This window comes from Schistocerca gregaria, unplaced genomic scaffold, assembly GCF_023897955.1.
Source record: "Schistocerca gregaria isolate iqSchGreg1 unplaced genomic scaffold, iqSchGreg1.2 ptg000431l, whole genome shotgun sequence".
In the NCBI taxonomy this organism is placed as follows: domain Eukaryota; kingdom Metazoa; phylum Arthropoda; class Insecta; order Orthoptera; family Acrididae; genus Schistocerca; species Schistocerca gregaria.
In genome coordinates, this window is record NW_026061857.1 from 196,304 (window position 1) to 218,850 (window position 22,547).

At 51.1% G+C, this 22,547-nt stretch overlaps 19 non-coding genes across 19 annotated transcripts; all 19 read left to right on the forward strand.

The window, feature by feature from the left end:
* The first annotated feature begins 1,032 nt into the window (after window positions 1–1,032).
* On the forward strand, window positions 1,033–1,151 carry LOC126311613 (5S ribosomal RNA). The gene has a single exon (XR_007554739.1). It is a non-coding gene; the product is annotated as a 5S ribosomal RNA (ribosomal RNA).
* Window positions 1,152–2,213: 1,062 nt separating this feature from the next.
* Window positions 2,214–2,332, forward strand: LOC126311586 (5S ribosomal RNA). Its single transcript, XR_007554715.1, has one exon. It is a non-coding gene; the product is annotated as a 5S ribosomal RNA (ribosomal RNA).
* A 1,064-nt stretch (window positions 2,333–3,396) lies between these two features.
* On the forward strand, window positions 3,397–3,515 carry LOC126311582 (5S ribosomal RNA). The gene has a single exon (XR_007554711.1). It is a non-coding gene; the product is annotated as a 5S ribosomal RNA (ribosomal RNA).
* A 1,062-nt stretch (window positions 3,516–4,577) lies between these two features.
* Window positions 4,578–4,696, forward strand: LOC126311587 (5S ribosomal RNA). The gene has a single exon (XR_007554716.1). It is a non-coding gene; the product is annotated as a 5S ribosomal RNA (ribosomal RNA).
* A 1,064-nt stretch (window positions 4,697–5,760) lies between these two features.
* Window positions 5,761–5,879, forward strand: LOC126311607 (5S ribosomal RNA). The gene has a single exon (XR_007554734.1). It is a non-coding gene; the product is annotated as a 5S ribosomal RNA (ribosomal RNA).
* A 1,064-nt stretch (window positions 5,880–6,943) lies between these two features.
* Window positions 6,944–7,062, forward strand: LOC126311603 (5S ribosomal RNA). Its single transcript, XR_007554730.1, has one exon. It is a non-coding gene; the product is annotated as a 5S ribosomal RNA (ribosomal RNA).
* A 1,064-nt stretch (window positions 7,063–8,126) lies between these two features.
* On the forward strand, window positions 8,127–8,245 carry LOC126311515 (5S ribosomal RNA). The gene has a single exon (XR_007554650.1). It is a non-coding gene; the product is annotated as a 5S ribosomal RNA (ribosomal RNA).
* A 1,062-nt stretch (window positions 8,246–9,307) lies between these two features.
* On the forward strand, window positions 9,308–9,426 carry LOC126311412 (5S ribosomal RNA). The gene has a single exon (XR_007554557.1). It is a non-coding gene; the product is annotated as a 5S ribosomal RNA (ribosomal RNA).
* A 1,062-nt stretch (window positions 9,427–10,488) lies between these two features.
* Window positions 10,489–10,607, forward strand: LOC126311588 (5S ribosomal RNA). The gene has a single exon (XR_007554717.1). It is a non-coding gene; the product is annotated as a 5S ribosomal RNA (ribosomal RNA).
* A 1,064-nt stretch (window positions 10,608–11,671) lies between these two features.
* Window positions 11,672–11,790, forward strand: LOC126311590 (5S ribosomal RNA). The gene has a single exon (XR_007554718.1). It is a non-coding gene; the product is annotated as a 5S ribosomal RNA (ribosomal RNA).
* A 1,064-nt stretch (window positions 11,791–12,854) lies between these two features.
* On the forward strand, window positions 12,855–12,973 carry LOC126311504 (5S ribosomal RNA). The gene has a single exon (XR_007554640.1). It is a non-coding gene; the product is annotated as a 5S ribosomal RNA (ribosomal RNA).
* Window positions 12,974–14,035: 1,062 nt separating this feature from the next.
* LOC126311602 (5S ribosomal RNA) lies at window positions 14,036–14,154 on the forward strand. Its single transcript, XR_007554729.1, has one exon. It is a non-coding gene; the product is annotated as a 5S ribosomal RNA (ribosomal RNA).
* A 1,062-nt stretch (window positions 14,155–15,216) lies between these two features.
* On the forward strand, window positions 15,217–15,335 carry LOC126311591 (5S ribosomal RNA). The gene has a single exon (XR_007554719.1). It is a non-coding gene; the product is annotated as a 5S ribosomal RNA (ribosomal RNA).
* Window positions 15,336–16,399: 1,064 nt separating this feature from the next.
* Window positions 16,400–16,518, forward strand: LOC126311592 (5S ribosomal RNA). Its single transcript, XR_007554720.1, has one exon. It is a non-coding gene; the product is annotated as a 5S ribosomal RNA (ribosomal RNA).
* Window positions 16,519–17,582: 1,064 nt separating this feature from the next.
* On the forward strand, window positions 17,583–17,701 carry LOC126311615 (5S ribosomal RNA). Its single transcript, XR_007554741.1, has one exon. It is a non-coding gene; the product is annotated as a 5S ribosomal RNA (ribosomal RNA).
* Window positions 17,702–18,765: 1,064 nt separating this feature from the next.
* Window positions 18,766–18,884, forward strand: LOC126311593 (5S ribosomal RNA). The gene has a single exon (XR_007554721.1). It is a non-coding gene; the product is annotated as a 5S ribosomal RNA (ribosomal RNA).
* Window positions 18,885–19,948: 1,064 nt separating this feature from the next.
* On the forward strand, window positions 19,949–20,067 carry LOC126311614 (5S ribosomal RNA). Its single transcript, XR_007554740.1, has one exon. It is a non-coding gene; the product is annotated as a 5S ribosomal RNA (ribosomal RNA).
* Window positions 20,068–21,131: 1,064 nt separating this feature from the next.
* Window positions 21,132–21,250, forward strand: LOC126311568 (5S ribosomal RNA). The gene has a single exon (XR_007554698.1). It is a non-coding gene; the product is annotated as a 5S ribosomal RNA (ribosomal RNA).
* A 1,064-nt stretch (window positions 21,251–22,314) lies between these two features.
* On the forward strand, window positions 22,315–22,433 carry LOC126311569 (5S ribosomal RNA). Its single transcript, XR_007554699.1, has one exon. It is a non-coding gene; the product is annotated as a 5S ribosomal RNA (ribosomal RNA).
* Window positions 22,434–22,547: the final 114 nt, after the last annotated feature.

The window sequence follows — 22,547 nt, forward strand, 5'->3', positions numbered from 1 at the left end:
CACCTGGCAGCCCTCTTTTCATACTAACTCTCAGGTGCGACAAAGATGCTCCCACAAGCATTTTAAACTACTGTATTAAACGTAAGATGCGAAATTACAGTAATGAACTCAGTTTGAGCAAGAATGCGCCAAGGAAGGGTGGTAGGAACTCCTTGAAAGTAACGAAACACTGCGAATCGACAGATGTGCACTTGAAATGCGTCAGAGCGCTAAATTCCAAAAACTAAGTAATTAAATAAAAAACTAAAAAAACAGAAAATCAACTGTTCTGGTACGATCACCGACGATAAGCAACAACGTTAGTATTCGGATCGGTGACCGCCAGGGAACTCTGTAAAAGAGGGCTGGCAGGGGTAGCCAAAAAATGAAGACAGACAAAGTGTCTCTAGAAATAACAAGAGTATGACACGACAGGACTGTTCTGAAATACGCCAGGGCTTATAGTTTTGTAGCAGTGCACAATTGCATATTTGTAAACAAAAATTTATCTTTCGACGCTAGAAGAGATGGATGCTTTGTCGAACCGCCTGTGTCTTGTGTCCGTGTTTTCGCACCTTTCCACGGCACGGCACAGCACTGCACTAGTAGCTCCGAACGGCCGCACACGGCGCCTCGGACACGCCGGTCAGTCCGGCGCCAGTCTCGCAGATGTTTCTCGTGCTTGTGTTGTCATATGGACCACGACCCGAGCGGCAGCGAGCGGCAGTCGAGCAAAGTCGGGACAAGTCGGGACAGAAGTGGACAGCCGAGAATGCACCGTGCGAATTACGCAAATATCTGGAAGCGCGACGCGTGTCAGGCAGGTGAGAACGCTTCCATCGGTCCAGCAGGACACTGCCACACCCCGCGCAGTCCACCCGCCGCCCGGCCGCGCGCAAGACCTGCGCTGGATAACAATAACAAGGAGCGTCTCCCGCGAGTGTCGAGGTGGAAGGACGTGCTTTGCGTCATATGTGCCACCGAAAATGGCGATTGCGTGTGTTGGGAGGAGAGGCGAAGGCTTCTTCTGCCGTGCGGCTACAGTATAAGGACGCCAACGGCCATGCCATGTTGAATACACCGGTTCTCGTCCGATCACCGAAGTTAAGCAACATCGGGCCCGGTTAATACTTGGATGGGTGACCGCCTGGGAACACCGGGTTCTGTTGGCTCTCTCTCTTCTTTTAAATTTCATGTCACTACACCTGGCAGCCCTCTTTTCGTACTAACTCTCAGGTGCGACAAAGATGCTCCCACAAGCATTTTAAACTACTGTATTAAACGTAAGATGCGAAATTACAGTAATGAACTCAGTTTGAGCAAGAATGCGCCAAGGAAGGGTGGTAGGAACTCCTTGAAAGTAACGAAACACTGCGAATCGACAGATGTGCACTTGAAATGCGTCAGAGCGCTAAATTCCAAAAACTAAGTAATTAAATAAAAAACTAAAAATACAGAAAATCAACTGTTCTGGTACGATCACCGACGATAAGCAACAACGTTAGTATTCGGATCGGTGACCGCCAGGGAACTCTGGAAAAGAGGGCTGGCAGGGGTAGCCAAAAAATGAAGACAGACAAAGTGTCTCTAGAAATAACAAGAGTATGACACGACAGGACTGTTCTGAAATACGCCAGGGCTTATAGTTTTGTAGCAGTGCACAATTGCATATTTGTAAACAAAAATTTATCTTTCGCCGCTAGAAGAGATGGATGCTTTGTCGAACCGCCTGTGTCTTGTGTCCGTGTTTTCGCACCTTTCCACGGCACGGCACAGCGCTGCACTAGTAGCTCCGAACGGCCGCACACGGCGCCTCGGACACGCCGGTCAGTCCGGCGCCAGTCTCGCAGATGTTTCTCGTGCTTGTGCTGTCATATGGACCACGACCCGAGCGGCAGCGAGCGGCAGTCGAGCAAAGTCGGGACAAGTCGGGACAGAAGTGGACAGCCGAGAATGCACCGTGCGAATTACGCAAATATCTGGAAGCGCGACGCGTGTCAGGCAGGTGAGAACGCTTCCCTTGGTGCAGCAGGACACTGCCACACCCCACGCAGTCCACCAGCCGCCCGGCCGCGCGCAAGACCTGCGCTGGATAACAATAACAAGGTGCGTCTCCCGCGAGTGTCGAGGTGGAAGGACGTGCTTTGCGTCAAATGTGCCACCGAAAATGGCGATTGCGTGTGTTGGGAGGAGAGGCGAAGGCTTCTTCTGCCGTGCGGCTACAGTATAAGGACGCCAACGGCCATACCATGTTGAATACACTGGTTCTCGTCCGATCACCGAAGTTAAGCAACATCGGGCCCGGTTAATACTTGGATGGGTGACCGCCTGGGAACACCGGGTGCTGTTGGCTCTCTCTCTCTTCTTTTAAATTTCATGTCACTACACCTGGCAGCCCTCTTTTCATACTAACTCTCAGGTGCGACAAAGATGCTCCCACAAGCATTTTAAACTACTGTATTAAACGTAAGATGCGAAATTACAGTAATGAACTCAGTTTGAGCAAGAATGCGCCAAGGAAGGGTGGTAGGAACTCCTTGAAAGTAACGAAACACTGCGAATCGACAGATGTGCACTTGAAATGCGTCAGAGCGCTAAATTCCAAAAACTAAGTAATTAAATAAAAAACTAAAAAAACAGAAAATCAACTGTTCTGGTACGATCACCGACGATAAGCAACAACGTTAGTATTCGGATCGGTGACCGCCAGGGAACTCTGTAAAAGAGGGCTGGCAGGGGTAGCCAAAAAATGAAGACAGACAAAGTGTCTCTAGAAATAACAAGAGTATGACACGACAGGACTGTTCTGAAATACGCCAGGGCTTATAGTTTTGTAGCAGTGCACAATTGCATATTTGTAAACAAAAATTTATCTTTCGCCGCTAGAAGAGATGGATGCTTTGTCGAACCGCCTGTGTCTTGTGTCCGTGTTTTCGCACCTTTCCACGGCACGGCACAGCGCTGCACTAGTAGCTCCGAACGGCCGCACACGGCGCCTCGGACACGCCGGTCAGTCCGGCGCCAGTCTCGCAGATGTTTCTCGTGCTTGTGTTGTCATATGGACCACGACCCGAGCGGCAGCGAGCGGCAGTCGAGCAAAGTCGGGACAAGTCGGGACAGAAGTGGACAGCCGAGAATGCACCGTGCGAATTACGCAAATATCTGGAAGCGCGACGCGTGTCAGGCAGGTGAGAACGCTTCCCTCGGTCCAGCAGGACACTGCCACACCCCAAGCAGTCCACCCGCCGCCCGGCCGCGCGCAAGACCTGCGCTGGATAACAATAACAAGGAGCGTCTCCCGCGAGTGTCGAGGTGGAAGGACGTGCTTTGCGTCAAATGTGCCACCGAAAATGGCGATTGCGTGTGTTGGGAGGAGAGGCGAAGGCTTCTTCTGCCGTGCGGCTACAGTATAAGGACGCCAACGGCCATACCATGTTCAATACACCGGTTCTCGTCCGATCACCGAAGTAAAGCAACATCGGGCCCGGTTAGTACTTGGATGGGTGACCGCCTGGGAATACCGGGTGCTGTTGGCTCTCTCTCTTCTTTTAAATTTCATGTCACTACACCTGGCAGCCCTCTTTTCATACTAACTCTCAGGTGCGACAAAGATGCTCCCACAAGCATTTTAAACTACTGTATTAAACGTAAGATGCGAAATTACAGTAATGAACTCAGTTTGAGCAAGAATGCGCCAAGGAAGGGTGGTAGGAACTCCTTGAAAGTAACGAAACACTGCGAATCGACAGATGTGCACTTGAAATGCGTCAGAGCGCTAAATTCCAAAAACTAAGTAATTAAATAAAAAACTAAAAAAACAGAAAATCAACTGTTCTGGTACGATCACCGACGATAAGCAACAACGTTAGTATTCGGATCGGTGACCGCCAGGGAACTCTGGAAAAGAGGGCTGGCAGGGGTAGCCAAAAAATGAAGACAGACAAAGTGTCTCTAGAAATAACAAGAATATGACACGACAGGACTGTTCTGAAATACGCCAGGGCTTATAGTTTTGTAGCAGTGCACAATTGCATATTTGTAAACAAAAATTTATCTTTCGCCACTAGAAGAGATGGATGCTTTGTCGAACCGCCTGTGTCTTGTGTCCGTGTTTTCGCACCTTTCCACGGCACGGCACAGCGCTGCACTAGTAGCTCCGAACGGCCGCACACGGCGCCTCGGACACGCCGGTCAGTCCGGCGCCAGTCTCGCAGATGTTTCTCGTGCTTGTGCTGTCATATGGACCACGACCCGAGCGGCAGCGAGCGGCAGTCGAGCAAAGTCGGGACAAGTCGGGACAGAAGTGGACAGCCGAGAATGCACCGTGCGAATTACGCAAATATCTGGAAGCGCGACGCGTGTCAGGCAGGTGAGAACGCTTCCCTCGGTCCAGCAGGACACTGCCACACCCCGCGCAGTCCACCCGCCGCCCGGCCGCGCGCAAGACCTGCGCTGGATAACAATAACAAGGTGCGTCTCCCGCGAGTGTCTAGGTGGAAGGACGTGCTTAGCGTCAAATGTGCCACCGAAAATGGCGATTGCGTGTGTTGGGAGGATAGGCGAAGGCTTCTTCTGCCGTGCGACTACAGTATAAGGACGCCAACGGCCATACCATGTTGAATACACTGGTTCTCGTCCGATCACCGAAGTTAAGCAACATCGGGCCCGGTTAATACTTGGATGGGTGACCGCCTGGGAACACCGGGTGCTGTTGGCTCTCTCTCTCTTCTTTTAAATTTCATGTCACTACACCTGGCAGCCCTCTTTTCATACTAACTCTCAGGTGCGACAAAGATGCTCCCACAAGCATTTTAAACTACTGTATTAAACGTAAGATGCGAAATTACAGTAATGAACTCAGTTTGAGCAAGAATGCGCCAAGGAAGGGTGGTAGGAACTCCTTGAAAGTAACGAAACACTGCGAATCGACAGATGTGCACTTGAAATGCGTCAGAGCGCTAAATTCCAAAAACTAAGTAATTAAATAAAAAACTAAGAAAACAGAAAATCAACTGTTCTGGTACGATCACCGACGATAAGCAACAACGTTAGTATTCGGATCGGTGACCGCCAGGGAACTCTGGAAAAGAGGGCTGGCAGGGGTAGCCAAAAAATGAAGACAGACACAGTGTCTCTAGAAATAACAAGAGTATGACACGACAGGACTGTTCTGAAATACGCCAGGGCTTATAGTTTTGTAGCAGTGCACAGTTGCATATTTGTAAACAAAAATTTATCTTTCGCCGCTAGAAGAGATGGATGCTTTGTCGAACCGCCTGTGTCTTGTGTCCGTGTTTTCGCACCTTTCCACGGCACGGCACAGCGCTGCACTAGTAGCTCCGAACGGCCGCACACGGCGCCTCGGACACGCCGGTCAGTCCGGCGCCAGTCTCGCAGATGTTTCTCGTGCTTGTGCTGTCATATGGACCACGACCCGAGCGGCAGCGAGCGGCAGTCGAGCAAAGTCGGGACAAGTCGGGACAGAAGTGGACAGCCGAGAATGCACCGTGCGAATTACGCAAATATCTGGAAGTGCGACGCGTGTCAGGCAGGTGAGAACGCTTCCCTTGGTGCAGCAGGACACTGCCACACCCCACGCAGTCCACCCGCCGCCCTGCCGCGCGCAAGACCTGCGCTGGATAACAATAACAAGGTGCGTCTCCCGCGAGTGTCGAGGTGGAAGGACGTGCTTTGCGTCAAATGTGCCACCGAAAATGGCGATTGCGTGTGTTGGGAAGAGAGGCGAAGGCTTCTTCTGCCGTGCGGCTACAGTATAAGGACGCCAACGGCCATACCATGTTGAATACACTGGTTCTCGTCCGATCACCGAAGTTAAGCAACATCGGGCCCGTTTAATACTTGGATGGGTGACCGCCTGGGAACACCGGGTGCTGTTGGCTCTCTCTCTCTTCTTTTAAATTTCATGTCACTACACCTGGCAGCCCTCTTTTCATACTAACTCTCAGGTGCGACAAAGATGCTCCCACAAGCATTTTAAACTACTGTATTAAACGTAAGATGCGAAATTACAGTAATGAACTCAGTTTGAGCAAGAATGCGCCAAGGAAGGGTGGTAGGAACTCCTTGAAAGTAACGAAACACTGCGAATCGACAGATGTGCACTTGAAATGCGTCAGAGCGCTAAATTCCAAAAACTAAGTAATTAAATAAAAAACTAAAAAAACAGAAAATCAACTGTTCTGGTACGATCACCGACGATAAGCAACAACGTTAGTATTCGGATCGGTGACCGCCAGGGAACTCTGTAAAAGAGGGCTGGCAGGGGTAGCCAAAAAATGAAGACAGACAAAGTGTCTCTAGAAATAACAAGAGTATGACACGACAGGACTGTTCTGAAATACGCCAGGGCTTATAGTTTTGTAGCAGTGCACAGTTGCATATTTGTAAACAAAAATTTATCTTTCGCCGCTGGAAGAGATGGATGCTTTGTCGAACCGCCTGTGTCTTGTGTCCGTGTTTTCGCACCTTTCCACGGCACGGCACAGCGCTGCACTAGTAGCTCCGAACGGCCGCACACGGCGCCTCGGACACGCCGGTCAGTCCGGCGCCAGTCTCGCAGATGTTTCTCATGCTTGTGCTGTCATATGGACCACGACCCGAGCGGCAGCGAGCGGCAGTCGAGCAAAGTCGGGACAAGTCGGGACAGAAGTGGACAGCCGAGAATGCACCGTGCGAATTACGCAAATATCTGGAAGCGCGACGCGTGTCAGGCAGGTGAGAACGCTTCCCTTGGTGCAGCAGGACACTGCCACACCCCACGCAGTCCACCCGCCGCCCGGCCGCGCGCAAGACCTGCGCTGGATAACAATAACAAGGTGCGTCTCCCGCGAGTGTCGAGGTGGAAGGACGTGCTTTGCGTCAAATGTGCCACCGAAAATGGCGATTGCGTGTGTTGGGAGGAGAGGCGAAGGCTTCTTCTGCCGTGCGGCTACAGTATAAGGACGCCAACGGCCATACCATGTTGAATACACTGGTTCTCGTCCGATCACCAAAGTTAAGCATCATCGGGCCCGGTTAATACTTGGATGGGTGACCGCCTGGGAACACCGGGTGCTGTTGGCTCTCTCTCTCTTCTTTTAAATTTCATGTCACTACACCTGGCAGCCCTCTTTTCATACTAACTCTCAGGTGCGACAAAGATGCTCCCACAAGCATTTTAAACTACTGTATTAAACGTAAGATGCGAAATTACAGTAATGAACTCAGTTTGAGCAAGAATGCGCCAAGGAAGGGTGGTAGGAACTCCTTGAAAGTAACGAAACACTGCGAATCGACAGATGTGCACTTGAAATGCGTCAGAGCGCTAAATTCCAAAAACTAAGTAATTAAATAAAAAACTAAAAAAACAGAAAATCAACTGTTCTGGTACGATCACCGACGATAAGCAACAACGTTAGTATTCGGATCGGTGACCGCCAGGGAACTCTGGAAAAGAGGGCTGGCAGGGGTAGCCAAAAAATGAAGACAGACACAGTGTCTCTAGAAATAACAAGAGTATGACACGACAGGACTGTTCTGAAATACGCCAGGGCTTATAGTTTTGTAGCAGTGCACAGTTGCATATTTGTAAACAAAAATTTATCTTTCGCCGCTAGAAGAGATGGATGCTTTGTCGAACCGCCTGTGTCTTGTGTCCGTGTTTTCGCACCTTTCCACGGCACGGCACAGCGCTGCACTAGTAGCTCCGAACGGCCGCACACGGCGCCTCGGACACGCCGGTCAGTCCGGCGCCAGTCTCGCAGATGTTTCTCGTGCTTGTGCTGTCATATGGACCACGACCCGAGCGGCAGCGAGCGGCAGTCGAGCAAAGTCGGGACAAGTCGGGACAGAAGTGGACAGCCGAGAATGCACCGTGCGAATTACGCAAATATCTGGAAGTGCGACGCGTGTCAGGCAGGTGAGAACGCTTCCCTTGGTGCAGCAGGACACTGCCACACCCCACGCAGTCCACCCGCCGCCCGGCCGCGCGCAAGACCTGCGCTGGATAACAATAACAAGGTGCGTCTCCCGCGAGTGTCGAGGTGGAAGGACGTGCTTTGCGTCAAATGTGCCACCGAAAATGGCGATTGCGTGTGTTGGGAAGAGAGGCGAAGGCTTCTTCTGCCGTGCGGCTACAGTATAAGGACGCCAACGGCCATACCATGTTGAATACACCGGTTCTCGTCCGATCACCGAAGTAAAGCAACATCGGGCCCGGTTAGTACTTGGATGGGTGACCGCCTGGGAATACCGGGTGCTGTTGGCTCTCTCTCTTCTTTTAACTTTCATGTCACTACACCTGGCAGCCCTCTTTTCATACTAACTCTCAGGTGCGACAAAGATGCTCCCACAAGCATTTTAAACTACTGTATTAAACGTAAGATGCGAAATTACAGTAATGAACTCAGTTTGAGCAAGAATGCGCCAAGGAAGGGTGGTAGGAACTCCTTGAAAGTAACGAAACACTGCGAATCGACAGATGTGCACTTGAAATGCGTCAGAGCCCTAAATTCCAAAAACTAAGTAATTAAATAAAAAACTAAAAAAACAGAAAATCAACTGTTCTGGTACGATCACCGACGATAAGCAACAACGTTAGTATTCGGATCGGTGACCGCCAGGGAACTCTGGAAAAGAGGGCTGGCAGGGGTAGCCAAAAAATGAAGACAGACAAAGTGTCTCTAGAAATAACAAGAGTATGACACGACAGGACTGTTCTGAAATACGCCAGGGCTTATAGTTTTGTAGCAGTGCACAATTGCATATTTGTAAACAAAAATTTATCTTTCGCTGCTAGAAGAGATGGATGCTTTGTCGAACCGCCTGTGTCTTGTGTCCGTGTTTTCGCACCTTTCCACGGCACGGCACAGCGCTGCACTAGTAGCTCCGAACGGCCGCACACGGCGCCTCGGACACGCCGGTCAGTCCGGCGCCAGTCTCGCAGATGTTTCTCGTGCTTGTGCTGTCATATGGACCACGACCCGAGCGGCAGCGAGCGGCAGTCGAGCAAAGTCGGGACAAGTCGGGACAGAAGTGGACAGCCGAGAATGCACCGTGCGAATTACGCAAATATCTGGAAGCGCGACGCGTGTCAGGCAGGTGAGAACGCTTCCCTCGGTCCAGCAGGACACTGCCACACCCCGCGCAGTCCACCCGCCGCCCGGCCGCGCGCAAGACCTGCGCTGGATAACAATAACAAGGTGCGTCTCCCGCGAGTGTCGAGGTGGAAGGACGTGCTTTGCGTCAAATGTGCCACCGAAAATGGCGATTGCGTGTGTTGGGAGGAGAGGCGAAGGCTTCTTCTGCCGTGCGGCTACAGTATAAGGAAGCCAACGGCCATACCATGTTGAATACACCGGTTCTCGTCCGATCACCGAAGTTAAGCAACATCGGGCCCGGTTAGTACTTGGATGGGTGACCGCCTGGGAATACCGGGTGCTGTTGGCTCTCTCTCTTCTTTTAAATTTCATGTCACTACACCTGGCAGCCCTCTTTTCATACTAACTCTCAGGTGCGACAAAGATGCTCCCACAAGCATTTTAAACTACTGTATTAAACGTAAGATGCGAAATTACAGTAATGAACTCAGTTTGAGCAAGAATGCGCCAAGGAAGGGTGGTAGGAACTCCTTGAAAGTAACGAAACACTGCGAATCGACAGATGTGCACTTGAAATGCGTCAGAGCGCTAAATTCCAAAAACTAAGTAATTAAATAAAAAACTAAAAAAACAGAAAATCAACTGTTCTGGTACGATCACCGACGATAAGCAACAACGTTAGTATTCGGATCGGTGACCGCCAGGGAACTCTGGAAAAGAGGGCTGGCAGGGGTAGCCAAAAAATGAAGACAGACAAAGTGTCTCTAGAAATAACAAGAGTATGACACGACAGGACTGTTCTGAAATACGCCAGGGCTTATAGTTTTGTAGCAGTGCACAATTGCATATTTGTAAACAAAAATTTATCTTTCGCCGCTAGAAGAGATGGATGCTTTGTCGAACCGCCTGTGTCTTGTGTCCGTGTTTTCGCACCTTTCCACGGCACGGCACAGCGCTGCACTAGTAGCTCCGAACGGCCGCACACGGCGCCTCGGACACGCCGGTCAGTCCGGCGCCAGTCTCGCAGATGTTTCTCATGCTTGTGCTGTCATATGGACCACGACCCGAGCGGCAGCGAGCGGCAGTCGAGCAAAGTCGGGACAAGTCGGGACAGAAGTGGACAGCCGAGAATGCACCGTGCGAATTACGCAAATATCTGGAAGCGCGACGCGTGTCAGGCAGGTGAGAACGCTTCCCTTGGTGCAGCAGGACACTGCCACACCCCACGCAGTCCACCCGCCGCCCGGCCGCGCGCAAGACCTGCGCTGGATAACAATAACAAGGTGCGTCTCCCGCGAGTGTCGAGGTGGAAGGACGTGCTTTGCGTCAAATGTGCCACCGAAAATGGCGATTGCGTGTGTTGGGAGGAGAGGCGAAGGCTTCTTCTGCCGTGCGGCTACAGTATAAGGACGCCAACGGCCATACCATGTTGAATACACTGGTTCTCGTCCGATCACCGAAGTTAAGCAACATCGGGCCCGGTTAATACTTGGATGGGTGACCGCCTGGGAACACCGGGTGCTGTTGGCTCTCTCTCTCTTCTTTTAAATTTCATGTCACTACACCTGGCAGCCCTCTTTTCATACTAACTCTCAGGTGCGACAAAGATGCTCCCACAAGCATTTTAAACTACTGTATTAAACATAAGATGCGAAATTACAGTAATGAACTCAGTTTGAGCAAGAATGCGCCAAGGAAGGGTGGTAGGAACTCCTTGAAAGTAACGAAACACTGCGAATCGACAGATGTGCACTTGAAATGCGTCAGAGCGCTAAATTCCAAAAACTAAGTAATTAAATAAAAAACTAAAAAAACAGAACATGAACTGTTCTGGTACGATCACCGACGATAAGCAACAACGTTAGTATTCGGATCGGTGACCGCCAATGAACTCTGGAAAAGAGGGCTGGCAGGGGTAGCCAAAAAATGAAGACAGACACAGTGTCTCTAGAAATAACAAGAGTATGACACGACAGGACTGTTCTGAAATACGCCAGGGCTTATAGTTTTGTAGCAGTGCACAGTTGCATATTTGTAAACAAAAATTTATCTTTCGCCGCTAGAAGAGATGGATGCTTTGTCGAACCGCCTGTGTCTTGTGTCCGTGTTTTCGCACCTTTCCACGGCACGGCACAGCGCTGCACTAGTAGCTCCGAACGGCCGCACACGGCGCCTCGGACACGCCGGTCAGTCCGGCGCCAGTCTCGCAGATGTTTCTCGTGCTTGTGCTGTCATATGGACCACGACCCGAGCGGCAGCGAGCGGCAGTCGAGCAAAGTCGGGACAAGTCGGGACAGAAGTGGACAGCCGAGAATGCACCGTGCGAATTACGCAAATATCTGGAATGGCGACGCGTGTCAGGCAGGTGAGAACGCTTCCCTTGGTGCAGCAGGACACTGCCACACCCCACGCAGTCCACCCGCCGCCCGGCCGCGCGCAAGACCTGCGCTGGATAACAATAACAAGGTGCGTCTCCCGCGAGTGTCGAGGTGGAAGGACGTGCTTTGCGTCAAATGTGCCACCGAAAATGGCGATTGCGTGTGTTGGGAGGAGAGGCGAAGGCTTCTTCTGCCGTGCGGCTACAGTATAAGGACGCCAACGGCCATACCATGTTGAATACACTGGTTCTCGTCCGATCACCGAAGTTAAGCAACATCGGGCCCGGTTAATACTTGGATGGGTGACCGCCTGGGAACACCGGGTGCTGTTGGCTCTCTCTCTCTTCTTTTAAATTTCATGTCACTACACCTGGCAGCCCTCTTTTCATACTAACTCTCAGGTGCGACAAAGATGCTCCCACAAGCATTTTAAACTACTGTATTAAACGTAAGATGCGAAATTACAGTAATGAACTCAGTTTGAGCAAGAATGCGCCAAGGAAGGGTGGTAGGAACTCCTTGAAAGTAACGAAACACTGCGAATCGACAGATGTGCACTTGAAATGCGTCAGAGCGCTAAATTCCAAAAACTAAGTAATTAAATAAAAAACTAAAAAAACAGAAAATCAACAGTTCTGGTACGATCACCGACGATAAGCAACAACGTTAGTATTCGGATCGGTGACCGCCAGGGAACTCTGTAAAAGAGGGCTGGCAGGGGTAGCCAAAAAATGAAGACAGACAAAGTGTCTCTAGGAATAACAAGAGTATGACACGACAGGACTGTTCTGAAATACGCCAGGGCTTATAGTTTTGTAGCAGTGCACAGTTGCATATTTGTAAACAAAAATTTATCTTTCGCCGCTAGAAGAGATGGATGCTTTGTCGAACCACCTGTGTCTTGTGTCCATGTTTTCGCACCTTTCCACGGCACGGCACAGCGCTGCACTAGTAGCTCCGAACGGCCGCACACGGCGCCTCGGACACGCCGGTCAGCCAGGCGCCAGTCTCGCAGATGTTTCTCGTGCTTGTGCTGTCATATGGACCACGACCCGAGCGGCAGCGAGCGGCAGTCGAGCAAAGTCGGGACAAGTCGGGACAGAAGTGGACAGCCGAGAATGCACCGTGCGAATTACGCAAATATCTGGAAGCGCGACGCGTGTCAGGCAGGTGAGAACGCTTCCCTCGGTCCAGCAGGACACTGCCACACCCCGCGCAGTCCACCCGCCGCCCGGCCGCGCGCAAGACCTGCGCTGGATAACAATAACAAGGTGCGTCTCCCGCGAGTGTCGAGGTGGAAGGACGTGCTTTGCGTCAAATGTGCCACCGAAAATGGCGATTGCGTGTGTTGGGAGGAGAGGCGAAGGCTTCTTCTGCCGTGCGGCTACAGTATAAGGACGCCAACGGCCATACCATGTTGAATACACCGGTTCTCGTCCGATCACCGAAGTTAAGCAACATCGGGCCCGGTTAGTACTTGGATGGGTGACCGCCTGGGAACACCGGGTGCTGTTGGCTCTTTCTCTTCTTTTAAATTTCATGTCACTACACCTGGCAGCCCTCTTTTCATACTAACTCTCAGGTGCGACAAAGATGCTCCCACAAGCATTTTAAACTACTGTATTAAACGTAAGATGCGAAATTACAGTAATGAACTCAGTTTGAGCAAGAATGCGCCAAGGAAGGGTGGTAGGAACTCCTTGAAAGTAACGAAACACTGCGAATCGACAGATGTGCACTTGAAATGCGTCAGAGCGCTAAATTCCAAAAACTAAGTAATTAAATAAAAAACTAAAAAAACAGAAAATCAACTGTTCTGGTACGATCACCGACGATAAGCAACAACGTTAGTATTCGGATCGGTGACCGCCAGGGAACTCTGGAAAAGAGGGCTGGCAGGGGTAGCCAAAAAATGAAGACAGACAAAGTGTCTCTAGAAATAACAAGAGTATGACACGACAGGACTGTTCTGAAATACGCCAGGGCTTATAGTTTTGTAGCAGTGCACAATTGCATATTTGTAAACAAAAATTTATCTTTCGCCGCTAGAAAAGATGGATGCTTTGTCGAACTGCCTGTGTCTTGTGTCCGTGTTTTCGCACCTTTCCACGGCACGGCACAGCGCTGCACTAGTAGCTCCGAACGGCCGCACACGGTGCCTCGGACACGCCGGTCAGTCCGGCGCCAGTCTCGCAGATATTTCTCGTGCTTGTGCTGTCATATGGACCACGACCCGAGCGGCAGCGAGCGGCAGTCGAGCAAAGTCGGGACAAGTCGGGACAGAAGTGGACAGCCGAGAATGCACCGTGCGAATTAAGCAAATATCTGGAAGCGCGACGCGTGTCAGGCAGGTGAGAACGCTTCCCTCGGTCCAGCAGGACACTGCCACACCCCGCGCAGTCCACCCGCCGCCCGGCCGCGCGCAAGACCTGCGCTGGATAACAATAACAAGGTGCGTCTCCCGCGAGTGTCGAGGTGGAAGGACGTGCTTTGCGTCAAATGTGCCACCGAAAATGGCGATTGCGTGTGTTGGGAGGAGAGGCGAAGGCTTCTTCTGCCGTGCGGCTACGGTATAAGGACGCCAACGGCCATACCATGTTGAATACACCGGTTCTCGTCCGATCACCGAAGTAAAGCAACATCGGGCCCGGTTAGTACTTGGATGGGTGACCGCCTGGTAATACCGGGTGCTGTTGGCTCTCTCTCTTCTTTTAAATTTCATGTCACTACACCTGGCAGCCCTCTTTTCATACTAACTCTCAGGTGCGACAAAGATGCTCCCACAAGCATTTTAAACTACTGTATTAAACGTAAGATGCGAAATTACAGTAATGAACTCAGTTTGAGAAAGAATGCGCCAAGGAAGGGTGGTAGGAACTCCTTGAAAGTAACGAAACACTGCGAATCGACAGATGTGCACTTGAAATGCGTCAGAGCGCTAAATTTCAAAAACTAAGTAATTAAATAAAAAACTAAAAAAACAGAAAATCAACTGTTCTGGTACGATCACCGACGATAAGCAACAACGTTAGTATTCGGATCGGTGACCGCCAGGGAACTCTGTAAAAGAGGGCTGGCAGGGGTAGCCAAAAAATGAAGACAGACAAAGTGTCTCTAGAAATAACAAGAGTATGACACGACAGGACTGTTCTGAAATACGCCAGGGCTTATAGTTTTGTAGCAGTGCACAATTGCATATTTGTAAACAAAAATTTATCTTTCGCCGCTAGAAGAGATGGATGCTTTGTCGAACCGCCTGTGTCTTGTGTCCGTGTTTTCGCACCTTTCCACGGCACGGCACAGCGCTGCACTAGTAGCTCCGAACGGCCGCACACGGCGCCTCGGACACGCCGGTCAGTCCGGCGCCAGTCTCGCAGATATTTCTCGTGCTTGTGCTGTCATATGGACCACGACCCGAGCGGCAGCGAGCGGCAGTCGAGCAAAGTCGGGACAAGTCGGGACAGAAGTGGACAGCCGAGAATGCACCGTGCGAATTAAGCAAATATCTGGAAGCGCGACGCGTGTCAGGCAGGTGAGAACGCTTCCCTCGGTCCAGCAGGACACTGCCACACCCCGCGCAGTCCACCCGCCGCCCGGCCGCGCGCAAGACCTGCGCTGGATAACAATAACAAGGTGCGTCTCCCGCGAGTGTAGAGGTGGAAGGACGTGCTTTGCGTCAAATGTGCCACCGAAAATGGCGATTGCGTGTGTTGGGAGGAGAGGCGAAGGCTTCTTCTGCCGTGCGGCTACAGTATAAGGACGCCAACGGCCATACCATGTTGAATACACTGGTTCTCGTCCGATCACCGAAGTTAAGCAACATCGGGCCCGGTTAATACTTGGATGGGTGACCGCCTGGGAACACCGGGTGCTGTTGGCTCTCTCTCTCTTCTTTTAAATTTCATGTCACTACACCTGGCAGCCCTCTTTTCATACTAACTCTCAGGTGCGACAAAGATGCCCCCACAAGCATTTTAAACTACTGTATTAAACGTAAGATGCGAAATTACAGTAATGAACTCAGTTTGAGCAAGAATGCGCCAAGGAAGGGTGGTAGGAACTCCTTGAAAGTAACGAAACACTGCGAATCGACAGATGTGCACTTGAAATGCGTCAGAGCGCTAAATTCCAAAAACTAAGTAATTAAATAAAAAACTAAAAAAACAGAAAATCAACTGTTCTGGTACGATCACCGACGATAAGCAACAACGTTAGTATTCGGATCGGTGACCGCCAGGGAACTCTGTAAAAGAGGGCTGGCAGGGGTAGCCAAAAAATGAAGACAGACAAAGTGTCTCTAGAAATAACAAGAGTATGACACGACAGGACTGTTCTGAAATACGCCAGGGCTTATAGTTTTGTAGCAGTGCACAATTGCATATTTGTAAACAAAAATTTATCTTTCGCCGCTAGAAGAGATGGATGCTTTGTCGAACCGCCTGTGTCTTGTGTCCGTGTTTTCGCACCTTTCCACGGCACGGCACAGCGCTGCACTAGTAGCTCCGAACGGCCGCACACGGCGCCTCGGACACGCCGGTCAGTCCGGCGCCAGTCTCGCAGATATTTCTCGTGCTTGTGCTGTCATATGGACCACGACCCGAGCGGCAGCGAGCGGCAGTCGAGCAAAGTCGGGACAAGTCGGGACAGAAGTGGACAGCCGAGAATGCACCGTGCGAATTAAGCAAATATCTGGAAGCGCGACGCGTGTCAGGCAGGTGAGAACGCTTCCCTCGGTCCAGCAGGACACTGCCACACCCCGCGCAGTCCACCCGCCGCCCGGCCGCGCGCAAGACCTGCGCTGGATAACAATAACAAGGTGCGTCTCCCGCGAGTGTCGAGGTGGAAGGACGTGCTTTGCGTCAAATGTGCCACCGAAAATGGCGATTGCGTGTGTTGGGAGGAGAGGCGAAGGCTTCTTCTGCCGTGCGGCTACAGTATAAGGACGCCAACGGCCATACCATGTTGAATACACTGGTTCTCGTCCGATCACCGAAGTTAAGCAACATCGGGCCCGGTTAATACTTGGATGGGTGACCGCCTGGGAACACCGGGTGCTGTTGGCTCTCTCTCTCTTCTTTTAAATTTCATGTCACTACACCTGGCAGCCCTCTTTTCATACTAACTCTCAGGTGCGACAAAGATGCTCCCACAAGCATTTTAAACTACTGTATTAAACGTAAGATGCGAAATTACAGTAATGAACTCAGTTTGAGCAAGAATGCGCCAAGGAAGGGTGGTAGGAACTCCTTGAAAGTAACGAAACACTGCGAATCGACAGATGTGCACTTGAAATGCGTCAGAGCGCTAAATTCCAAAAACTAAGTAATTAAATAAAAAACTAAAAAAACAGAAAATCAACTGTTCTGGTACGATCACCGACGATAAGCAACAACGTTAGTATTCGGATCGGTGACCGCCAGGGAACTCTGTAAAAGAGGGCTGGCAGGGGTAGCCAAAAAATGAAGACAGACAAAGTGTCTCTAGAAATAACAAGAGTATGACACGACAGGACTGTTCTGAAATACGCCAGGGCTTATAGTTTTGTAGCAGTGCACAATTGCATATTTGTAAACAAAAATTTATCTTTCGCCGCTAGAAGAGATGGATGCTTTGTCGAACCGCCTGTGTCTTGTGTCCGTGTTTTCGCACCTTTCCACGGCACGGCACAGCGCTGCACTAGTAGCTCCGAACGGCCGCACACGGCGCCTCGGACACGCCGGTCAGTCCGGCGCCAGTCTCGCAGATATTTCTCGTGCTTGTGCTGTCATATGGACCACGACCCGAGCGGCAGCGAGCGGCAGTCGAGCAAAGTCGGGACAAGTCGGGACAGAAGTGGACAGCCGAGAATGCACCGTGCGAATTAAGCAAATATCTGGAAGCGCGACGCGTGTCAGGCAGGTGAGAACGCTTCCCTCGGTCCAGCAGGACACTGCCACACCCCGCGCAGTCCACCCGCCGCCCGGCCGCGCGCAAGACCTGCGCTGGATAACAATAACAAGGTGCGTCTCCCGCGAGTGTCGAGGTGGAAGGACGTGCTTTGCGTCAAATGTGCCACCGAAAATGGCGATTGCGTGTGTTGGGAGGAGAGGCGAAGGCTTCTTCTGCCGTGCGGCTACAGTATAAGGACGCCAACGGCCATACCATGTTGGATACACTGGTTCTCGTCCGATCACCGAAGTTAAGCAACATCGGGCCCGGTTAATACTTGGATGGGTGACCGCCTGGGAACACCGGGTGCTCTTGGCTCTCTCTCTCTTCTTTTAAATTTCATGTCACTACACCTGGCAGCCCTCTTTTCATACTAACTCTCAGGTGCGACAAAGATGCTCCCACAAGCATTTTAAACTACTGTATTAAACGTAAGATGCGAAATTACAGTAATGAACTCAGTTTGAGCAAGAATGCGCCAAGGAAGGGTGGTAGGAACTCCTTGAAAGTAACGAAACACTGCGAATCGACAGATGTGCACTTGAAATGCGTCAGAGCGCTAAATTCCAAAAACTAAGTAATTAAATAAAAAACTAAAAAAACAGAAAATCAACTGTTCTGGTACGATCACCGACGATAAGCAACAACGTTAGTATTCGGATCGGTGACCGCCAGGGAACTCTGTAAAAGAGGGCTGGCAGGGGTAGCCAAAAAATGAAGACAGACAAAGTGTCTCTAGAAATAACAAGAGTATGACACGACAGGACTGTTCTGAAATACGCCAGGGCTTATAGTTTTGTAGCAGTGCACAATTGCATATTTGTAAACAAAAATTTATCTTTCGCCGCTAGAAGAGATGGATGCTTTGTCGAACCGCCTGTGTCTTGTGTCCGTGTTTTCGCACCTTTCCACGGCACGGCACAGCGCTGCACTAGTAGCTCCGAACGGCCGCACACGGCGCCTCGGACACGCCGGTCAGTCCGGCGCCAGTCTCGCAGATATTTCTCGTGCTTGTGCTGTCATATGGACCACGACCCGAGCGGCAGCGAGCGGCAGTCGAGCAAAGTCGGGACAAGTCGGGACAGAAGTGGACAGCCGAGAATGCACCGTGCGAATTAAGCAAATATCTGGAAGCGCGACGCGTGTCAGGCAGGTGAGAACGCTTCCCTCGGTCCAGCAGGACACTGCCACACCCCGCGCAGTCCACCCGCCGCCCGGCCGCGCGCAAGACCTGCGCTGGATAACAATAACAAGGTGCGTCTCCCGCGAGTGTCGAGGTGGAAGGACGTGCTTTGCGTCAAATGTGCCACCGAAAATGGCGATTGCGTGTGTTGGGAGGAGAGGCGAAGGCTTCTTCTGCCGTGCGGCTACAGTATAAGGACGCCAACGGCCATACCATGTTGAATACACTGGTTCTCGTCCGATCACCGAAGTTAAGCAACATCGGGCCCGGTTAATACTTGGATGGGTGACCGCCTGGGAACACCGGGTGCTGTTGGCTCTCTCTCTCTTCTTTTAAATTTCATGTCACTACACCTGGCAGCCCTCTTTTCATACTAACTCTCAGGTGCGACAAAGATGCTCCCACAAGCATTTTAAACTACTGTATTAAACGTAAGATGCGAAATTACAGTAATGAACTCAGTTTGAGCAAGAATGCGCCAAGGAAGGGTGGTAGGAACTCCTTGAAAGTAACGAAACACTGCGAATCGACAGATGTGCACTTGAAATGCGTCAGAGCGCTAAATTCCAAAAACTAAGTAATTAAATAAAAAACTAAAAAAACAGAAAATCAACTGTTCTGGTACGATCACCGACGATAAGCAACAACGTTAGTATTCGGATCGGTGACCGCCAGGGAACTCTGGAAAAGAGGGCTGGCAGGGGTAGCCAAAAAATGAAGACAGACACAGTGTCTCTAGAAATAACAAGAGTATGACACGACAGGACTGTTCTGAAATACGCCAGGGCTTATAGTTTTGTAGCAGTGCACAATTGCATATTTGTAAACAAAAATTTATCTTTCGCCGCTAGAAGAGATGGATGCTTTGTCGAACCGCCTGTGTCTTGTGTCCGTGTTTTCGCACCTTTCCACGGCACGGCACAGCGCTGCACTAGTAGCTCCGAACGGCCGCACACGGCGCCTCGGACACGCCGGTCAGTCCGGCGCCAGTCTCGCACATATTTCTCGTGCTTGTGCTGTCATATGGACCACGACCCGAGCGGCAGCGAGCGGCAGTCGAGCAAAGTCGGGACAAGTCGGGACAGAAGTGGACAGCCGAGAATGCACCGTGCGAATTAAGCAAATATCTGGAAGCGCGACGCGTGTCAGGCAGGTGAGAACGCTTCCCTCGGTCCAGCAGGACACTGCCACACCCCGCGCAGTCCACCCGCCGCCCGGCCGCGCGCAAGACCTGCGCTGGATAACAATAACAAGGTGCGTCTCCCGCGAGTGTCGAGGTGGAAGGACGTGCTTTGCGTCAAATGTGCCACCGAAAATGGCGATTGCGTGTGTTGGGAGGAGAGGCGAAGGCTTCTTCTGCCGTGCGGCTACAGTATAAGGACGCCAACGGCCATAGCATGTTGAATACACTGGTTCTCGTCCGATCACCGAAGTTAAGCAACATCGGGCCCGGTTAATACTTGGATGGGTGACCGCCTGGGAACACCGGGTGCTGTTGGCTCTCTCTCTCTTCTTTTAAATTTCATGTCACTACACCTGGCAGCCCTCTTTTCATACTAACTCTCAGGTGCGACAAAGATGCTCCCACAAGCATTTTAAACTACTGTATTAAACGTAAGATGCGAAATTACAGTAATGAACTCAGTTTGAGCAAGAATGCGCCAAGGAAGGGTGGTAGGAACTCCTTGAAAGTAACGAAACACTGCGAATCGACAGATGTGCACTTGAAATGCGTCAGAGCGCTAAATTCCAAAAACTAAGTAATTAAATAAAAAACTAAAAAAACAGAAAATCAACTGTTCTGGTACGATCACCGACGATAAGCAACAACGTTAGTATTCGGATCGGTGACCGCCAGGGAACTCTGGAAAAGAGGGCTGGCAGGGGTAGCCAAAAAATGAAGACAGACAAAGTGTCTCTAGAAATAACAAGAGTATGACACGACAGGACTGTTCTGAAATACGCCAGGGCTTATAGTTTTGTAGCAGTGCACAATTGCATATTTGTAAACAAAAATTTATCTTTCGCCGCTAGAAGAGATGGATGCTTTGTCGAACCGCCTGTGTCTTGTGTCCGTGTTTTCGCACCTTTCCACGGCACGGCACAGCGCTGCACTAGTAGCTCCGAACGGCCGCACACGGCGCCTCGGACACGCCGGTCAGTCCGGCGCCAGTCTCGCAGATGTTTCTCGTGCTTGTGCTGTCATATGGACCACGACCCGAGCGGCAGCGAGCGGCAGTCGAGCAAAGTCGGGACAAGTCGGGACAGAAGTGGACAGCCGAGAATGCACCGTGCGAATTACGCAAATATCTGGAAGCGCGACGCATGTCAGGCAGGTGAGAACGCTTCCCTCGGTCCAGCAGGACACTGCCACACCCCGCGCAGTCCACCCGCCGCCCGGCCGCGCGCAAGACCTGCGCTGGATAACAATAACAAGGTGCGTCTCCCGCGAGTGTCGAGGTGGAAGGACGTGCTTTGCGTCAAATGTGCCACCGAAAATGGCGATTGCGTGTGTTGGGAGGAGAGGCGAAGGCTTCTTCTGCCGTGCGGCTACAGTATAAGGACGCCAACGTCCATACCATGTTGAATACACCGGTTCTCGTCCGATCACCGAAGTTAAGCAACATCGGGCCCGGTTAGTACTTGGATGGGTGACCGCCTGGGAACACCGGGTGCTGTTGGCTCTCTCTCTCTTCTTTTAAATTTCATGTCACTACACCTGGCAGCCCTCTTTTCATACTAACTCTCAGGTGCGACAAAGATGCTCCCACAAGCATTTTAAACTACTGTATTAAACGTAAGATGCGAAATTACAGTAATGAACTCAGTTTGAGCAAGAATGCGCCAAGGAAGGGTGGTAGGAACTCCTTGAAAGTAACGAAACACTGCGAATCGACAGATGTGCACTTGAAATGCGTCAGAGCGCTAAATTCCAAAAACTAAGTAATTAAATAAAAAACTAAAAAAACAGAAAATCAACTGTTCTGGTACGATCACCGACGATAAGCAACAACGTTAGTATTCGGATCGGTGACCGCCAGGGAACTCTGGAAAAGAGGGCTGGCAGGGGTAGCCAAAAAATGAAGACAGACAAAGTGTCTCTAGAAATAACAAGAGTATGACACGACAGGACTGTTCTGAAATACGCCAGGGCTTATAGTTTTGTAGCAGTGCACAATTGCATATTTGTAAACAAAAATTTATCTTTCGCCGCTAGAAGAGATGGATGCTTTGTCGAACCGCCTGTGTCTTGTGTCCGTGTTTTCGCACCTTTCCACGGCACGGCACAGCGCTGCACTAGTAGCTCCGAACGGCCGCACACGGCGCCTCGGACACGCCGGTCAGTCCGGCGCCAGTCTCGCAGATGTTTCTCGTGCTTGTGCTGTCATATGGACCACGACCCGAGCGGCAGCGAGCGGCAGTCGAGCAAAGTCGGGACAAGTCGGGACAGAAGTGGACAGCCGAGAATGCACCGTGCGAATTACGCAAATATCTGGAAGCGCGACGCATGTCAGGCAGGTGAGAACGCTTCCCTCGGTCCAGCAGGACACTGCCACACCCCGCGCAGTCCACCCGCCGCCCGGCCGCGCGCAAGACCTGCGCTGGATAACAATAACAAGGTGCGTCTCCCGCGAGTGTAGAGGTGGAAGGACGTGCTTTGCGTCAAATGTGCCACCGAAAATGGCGATTGCGTGTGTTGGGAGGAGAGGCGAAGGCTTCTTCTGCCGTGCGGCTACAGTATAAGGACGCCAACGTCCATACCATGTTGAATACACCGGTTCTCGTCCGATCACCGAAGTTAAGCAACATCGGGCCCGGTTAGTACTTGGATGGGTGACCGCCTGGGAACACCGGGTGCTGTTGGCTCTCTCTCTCTTCTTTTAAATTTCATGTCACTACACCTGGCAGCCCTCTTTTCATACTAACTCTCAGGTGCGACAAAGATGCTCCCACAAGCATTTTAAACTACTGTATTAAACG